The sequence below is a fragment of the Populus euphratica genome, unplaced genomic scaffold (genome assembly GCF_000495115.2).
Source record: "Populus euphratica unplaced genomic scaffold, PopEup_1.0 scaffold750.1, whole genome shotgun sequence".
Classification (NCBI taxonomy): Eukaryota; Viridiplantae; Streptophyta; class Magnoliopsida; order Malpighiales; family Salicaceae; genus Populus; species Populus euphratica.
This window is the reverse complement of record NW_011500617.1, coordinates 12,894-20,197: the sequence shown is the minus strand read 5'-3', so window position 1 is coordinate 20,197 and position 7,304 is coordinate 12,894.

Here is a 7,304-nt window from a genome sequence, read left to right as displayed (position 1 = left end):
CTTTAATGTTTGATACTAACATGTTTTGTATTTGTTATCTTGTTCACTCTTAATACTTTGTTTGTTAAATGATTAGTCTAGATTTGTGTTGTATAACACATGGTACAACAAATACTTGACACTTTCATAGCCCAACCGTATGGTATAACCGACACTTGTGTTATGAAAGGAACATAATTTGTTGTTAACATAAGTTATAATCATGAATACCTGACAATATTTATAAGTATTAGCATTATTCGAATAAGATAACTAATGTAATCATGTTAACAACTTATAATCCTATTGGAATCTTCTTTGTGTGTAATTTCCAATTGAGTAATAAAAAGAGTTTATATTATAATTGTTTGAAATACCATTAGTGGATTCTCTAACCTTGACATTTATTTTTATAATTGTTTGATCCTCATATTGATCTTCCATCTCAAAATTCTCGTTAACTTTTTTTTTTCTTTACTACTACTACTCTTTCTCTATCCACCACGACAATAGTCTCAATGAAAAGTGCAAATTAATGCATTCATTAGGTGCATTATTTATTATGAGAGGCTCAGATAGTAGCATATCATTACTTGTGAAGGACTTGATGAGATAGGATGTGTTCTAGCCAATAATACACCTAAAATCATATTTAAAGATATTAAAAACTTAAAAGAATGATTACCCAAACCAAGACACTGAAGTTATTGGAATGAAGACTCCAACCTAACAATTGTAACGAATTGTGAACTAGAAGTATAAGAAAAAACATTATAAAGATATGTGATCTTTAATAAGTTAAAGATTGTTTAAGAAAAAACTAATAAATATGAGAACAATCCTCACACAAGCACACAAAAATGACTGACCCACCCTTATCTATCTCCCTCATCACAAATCAACAAACTAGTAGGTGCAACACCGCCACCCATCTCTCTCTATCCACGATAATAGTCTCAATGAAAAGTGCAAATTAATGCATTTATTAGGTGCATTATTTATTATGAGAGGCTCAGATAGTAGCATATCATTACTTGTGAAGGACTTGATGAGATAGGATGTGTTCTAGCCAATAATACACTTAAAATCATATTTAAAGATATTAAAAACTTAAAACAATGATTACCCAAACCAAGAAATCGAAGTTATTGGAATGAAGACTCCAACCTAACAATTATAACGAAGTGTGAACTAGAAGTATAAGAAAAAACATTAGAAAGACAAGGGATCTTTAATAAGTTAAAGACTGTTTAATAAAAAACCAATAGATATGAGTAATCAATCCTTACACAAGCACACAAAAGTGACCAACCTACCCTTCTCTATCTCCCCCATCGTAAATCCACAAACTAGTAGGTGCGACACCACCAGCCCCCCCTCTCTCTATCCACTATGACAATAGTCTCAATGAAAAGTGCAAATTAATGCATTTATTAGGTGCATTATTTATTGTGAGAGGCTCAGATAGTAGCATACCACTACTCGTGAAAGACTTGATGAGATAGGATGGGTTCTAGCCAATAATACACTTAAAATCATATTTAAAGATATCAAAAACTTAAAATAATGATTACCTAAACCAAGACACCAAAGTTATTGGAATGAAGACTCCAACCTAACAATTATAAGGAACTGTGAAATAGAAGTATAAGAAAAAACATTAGAAAGACAAATGATCTTTAATTAGTTAAAGACTGTTAAATAAAGAACCAGTAAATATGAGTAATCCTCACACAAGCACACAAAAGTAACTGACCTAACCTTTTCTATCTCCCCTATCACAAATCCACAAACTAGTAGGTGCGACACCCCCCCTCTCTCTCTTTATCTACCACGACAATAGTCTCAATGAAAAGTGCAAATTAATGCATTTATTAGGTGTATTATTTATCACGAGATGCTTAGATAGTAGCATATCATTACTCGTGAAGGACTTGATGAGATAGGTTGTGTTCTAGCCAATAATACACTTAAAATCATATTTAAAGATATCAAAAACTTAAAACAATGATTACTTAAACCAAAACACTGAAGTTATTAGAATGAAGACTCCAACCCAACAATTATAAGGAATCGTGAACTGAAGTATAAGAAAAAACATTAGAAAGACAAGAGATCTTTAATAAGTTAAAGATTGTTTAATAAAAAACCAATAGATATGAGCAATCAATCCTCATACAAGTACATAAAAGTGACCAACTCACCCTTTTCTATCTCCCTCATCGCAAATCCACAAACTAGTAGGTGCGACACCACCAGCCCCCTCTCTCTATCAACCACGACAATAGTCTCAATGAAAAATACAAATTAATACATTCATTAGGTGCATTATTTATTATGAGAGGCTCATATAGTAGCATACCACTACTTGTGAGGGACTTGATGAGATAAGATATGTTCTAGCCAATAATATACTTAAAATCATATTTAAAGATATCAAAAACTTAAAACAATGATTACCTAAATTAAGATACTGGAGTTGTTGGAATGAAGACTTCAACCCTATAATTATAACGAATAATAAACTAGAAATATAAGAAAAAATATTAGAAAAACATGTGATTTTCAATAAGGTAAATATTGTTCAATAAAAAAACTAATATAAGCCATTCTCACACAAGCATATAAAAGTTGCAGCAAAATCAATAATAATTCAATCTAAATAATAATCCTTACAAAAATATATTTATAATATTAAAATAAACTTAACTCTAATGGACCATCGACATTAAAACTCAAATGAAATAACCCAAAGTTTATAAAATAAATAATAAAAATACAAAACTATAATAAATAACACTGCTGCCACGCATGACCCAAAACAAGTTGCTGAAACAAACCTTCCTGGCATAAATATGTGATGGGCTGACGTGGTCCCCTATGAATCATATAGTTGTTGCGGATTTTATTTTCTCGAGAGACACATGGAACAGCTGATGACGTGGAATCCTTAATCAATATTGAAACTTTGACTTGCAAGATAGTGAGACCACCTACTAAATAATTCCTCAAGCTGCTGCCTATATGTCCATTCCACTCAAGGAATCCGTGCAAAATAAGAAAGCCGTATTATATAAAATTTATAAATAAAAATAATAATTTTAAATCAATTAAAAAATAATATAATTATCATATAATAACTTTTAATTTTTAACAGAAGGCCTTTTCATACTTTTATTGCTATAAAATTCTAAACCTATATATAACAAAGTCTCTATAATTTTTTGATTATATTATAAGCAAGCTCAACAATCAAATAAAAAATTATACTTATTAATAAAATATTATATTAAAAAAAATCAAATAAAAAGCTATGTTTTTAATATTCTTGACCCTTGATTATGTAAATGACCCAGTCAACATCTATGATAGATTATTTTATAGTGTTTGCTGATTCTCATCTTCCTATATAAGCACTACAACTTTATTATTGAGTTGAACAAGTTGAGGTTTTGTAGACCCGTCCATGAACTAGGGTAATTTTTAGATGAATTTATATTATATGTTTTGATTTTATGAAAAAAGTATTAATTTAGTTTAAATTTAATTAAATATTATATGAAATTTTCATTAATTATAAATTATGAAAAGTTAATTTTAATAAATTGTGAAGCGGGTAGATTTGTAAATAATGGATTGCTGGATTGGTTTTTTTTGGGGCTAGAATTGAGATTGATAAATATTTTTTTTTTTAACTGTATTTTATTGGTAAGTCAGCAAATAGTGTTATTTGGAGTAAAGAATTTTAGTAGCTGTTGTACTAACCAATTTGGTATTTTGGATCTTGAATTTGCTATATGATTTTTTCTTATACGTTTAGTTGACAGTTGACGAACATTCAATTATTACATGATCATGTTCAAATGATTTGAATCAACACCTTTAACATTTAAGAACTGTGACTTTTGCTAGAGAGATTGACTCAAGAAGAAATTGAGAGACTGTCCCTTGGGAGAAAGAAACCACCTTAGTGGTCTCTGTGTACCTATTCAATGCAATGCTTGGATCCGATGGTCTCTTATTTATTATAAAGCTCCTACAAGATGTGAAAGGATGCTCTTGCCTCGATTAATAATATTGTGAGAAGGAAAAAAAAACTCGAAATCGATCCGATAGTCTCTTATTTATTAAATAATGATGAGCAACACATCAAGGTTATGAACCAAATCAAAGTTATTATAATCCAAGACTTGGATCCCTTTTCACACCACCACAAAAGTGTATTTGGAATGCTAGAATAAAAGTGGTAGTTTTCCTTTAATAAAATCAGTTCTCCTCCAAAAAAATAGTAATCACGGTTAAGTTATTTATATCTCAAGTGTTTCTTTTATCGTCTAAATTTGCAAAGCGCGTGGATAAAACTCCAAAGGTTACCTTGTTAAAAGTTATTTGTATTGAAAATATAGAAAAAAAAAATAAAAAAATAATAATTTGATGTGTCATGCTTACAGAAGGTATTATTGACGAAATAAACTCGTCACTAATATCTATTAATAATATTTAAGTTATGACTTGGTAAGCAAACCCCTTTTTTTCCTCCCTAATTTCTTCTTCTCTCTTTATTTCCCCTACAAATAACAGCAAAACCCTTTATTTTATCACAAATCAAATTCTTATTACCATAGATCCAGTCATTCTAACACTTAGTATGTCAGCATCCTTGTTCTAGTTTAATTTTTTTTTTTTAAGGATTCTCCACATCAAATAAGCAAAACTACTCATTTTTTGTTCGAACTCAATTTGAAAATGCTAATTTTTATGGCATTTTGATGTAGTATATGTAATTTTTTGTGTGTTTACTTGTTTTATAGCTTTGTTCCATAGAAATTTGCTATATAAATGCATGATCTGTACATGTTAGGGTTTGTTTGAGATTTTAAAAAGTTGTATTTGTTTGTAATTTGATGAAATTGATTTTGACTTTATCACTTACATGTTTTTTAATGAAATAAATAATAGCTTTTTTAACGAGTATGTTTCATATTTTGTCAATTATTATTAGTTGAAAATTTTGGTAAATGTGGAGGAATTTAATTTTTTGTAGAAAATTAATAATGATTTAAGAGTATTATTAAAATATATCAAAGAAGTCTGAGTTAAACCAATATTAGCTCGTTTATTTAGATAATGTAATTAATACATATTGTCATCAATATTCTATATGAATTTGATATAAGTAATTGATGAACGTTTTTGATGTATCGAGTTTCACCCGAAGGGTTACGCAGGATAGATTATTGTGATGGAGTTGAGGGTTTTATTAATTACACACTATTTAATCCAAGAAATATTAGTGAAGGTGGTATTAGATGTTTGTGTAAGAGGTGTAAAAATAAAAAGTTTTTTGATCCGATATTTTAATGATGCATCTTTTGCCAAAAAGATTCAAGAAAAAATACTTGTGTTGGTTTACACATGGAGAACCATTTTTTCCTTACGAGACCATGATAAAAAGTATGGTTGGGTTAACTTCTAGTTCTAACAATGTGCATGGAGTTGTAGATGATAATAGTAGTCCTTATAGGAATATTGTTATTGATGTTATGTGAATGAATTAGGGTTATGTAAGTAAATGTTCAATCATAGATGAAAAACCAAATGCAAACGCAACTAGTTTTTTTGATCTTTTGAAAGACTTTGACGAACCATTATGAGATGGGTGCACAAATCATAGTAAATTATTGGTCATCAAACATGTGTTCACCATTAAGTCTGAGCATGGGCTGATTTAGGCCCGTTACGATTGAATTATCGAATGAGTGAGAAACATTTTAACTTAAAGGAATAGGCTAGAACTTTTATGATGCTAAATCTATAATAAAACTTTTTGGCCTAAGAAAAACAAAAAATGGACATGTGTCCAAACTTCTACATATTGTGCTACCTTGAAAATATAGATTTGACCAAGTACAAAACTTGTGACCATGTTCATTATAAACTTAGAACTAGTAGGGGAAGCACTTTGGTCGCATATAAAAAACTTAAATACTTTCCTTTCCAAACACACCTAGATTGCAAATGTTATTTATGCCACCAAAAACTGTTAAGCACATGACATAACATAATTTACATATTATGGTGGACAGAGTGATGGTGCGCCCTTCCGATGGTGAAGCTTGGAAACATTTTAATAGGGTGAATCCTAAGTTTTCAGTGGAATTAAGGAACACGTGTCTTGGTTTATGTATGTGATTAGTACTTAAAAGTGCATTTTTATCAAGGTTTTATATCATCATTTTGCACTTGAAGTATCAATAACTCCTTAACCAAAGCATGTTTTATAATAATATATTTAATAATATAAGATACCTTTAATTTATGGTAAATGTCTATTTTTAATGCAGGTCTATCACATAAATGAAAGGATTGATTGATGACTTGAAGAACTTAAATTGCAAGGATAAAGAGATGGCCAAACTTAGAAAAGAGATGTCGGTGCAATCCAAACCGGAACACTGTTCGGTAAATGGGTCATATCTGGAGCTATATATCTCAGATTTAGGTCAAATTTATATGGATGGAAAGGTAAGACATAGGCCTACAACTTTCATATGGAGCCCAAGATCTAAAAAGGCCATTATCAAGTCCAAATTGTAGCAACAACAAAGAAGCCCGAATCTGTCTTCCAGCCCGAGCACTGTTCGGTATTTTGGCCATATCTGGAGTTCTAGAAGTCCAAATGAGCTGAAGTTTTTACACAAGAAAGCTGAGACAATTGCCTACAACTTTCATGTTTGCAACTGGCTCCAATTTTGACGTTATCAATGACGTTTTGGGCAGACAAGAGAAGATAAGGATTGTCACCAAGTCAAAAGTTGGTCACCCACTTATCAATTAGTCATCAAATCAATAGTTCCCATTTTTGGCCTATAAAAGGAGGCATTTGCCATGCATTTAGGCATCTTGGTGTTCAGATCAAGATCATGCTCTTCCTTTCTCTCTTTGTATTTTTTATGCTTTGTTTTCATTAATATTAAGTTTATGCCTTTCATTTCCTTTCCTTTACTTAGTTAACTTTTATGTTCTTATTTTGTTTATCTATTTTGCTTTCTTTCATTATGTCTAGCTAAGTTAATTATGTCAAGGTGAAAAGGTTACACTAATGGTGTAAGAATAAGTATAATGTAAACTTAATATGGACTTTAATGTTTGATACTAACATGTTTTATATTTGCTATCTTGTTCACTCTTTAATACTTTGCTTGTTAAATGACTAATCTTGATTTATGTTGTATAACACTTGGTACAACAAATGCGTTATTATTGTTGTTATTGCTATTATTGTTGTTTATAATTTGTACAATTAATCTCCCTGTGGTTCGACC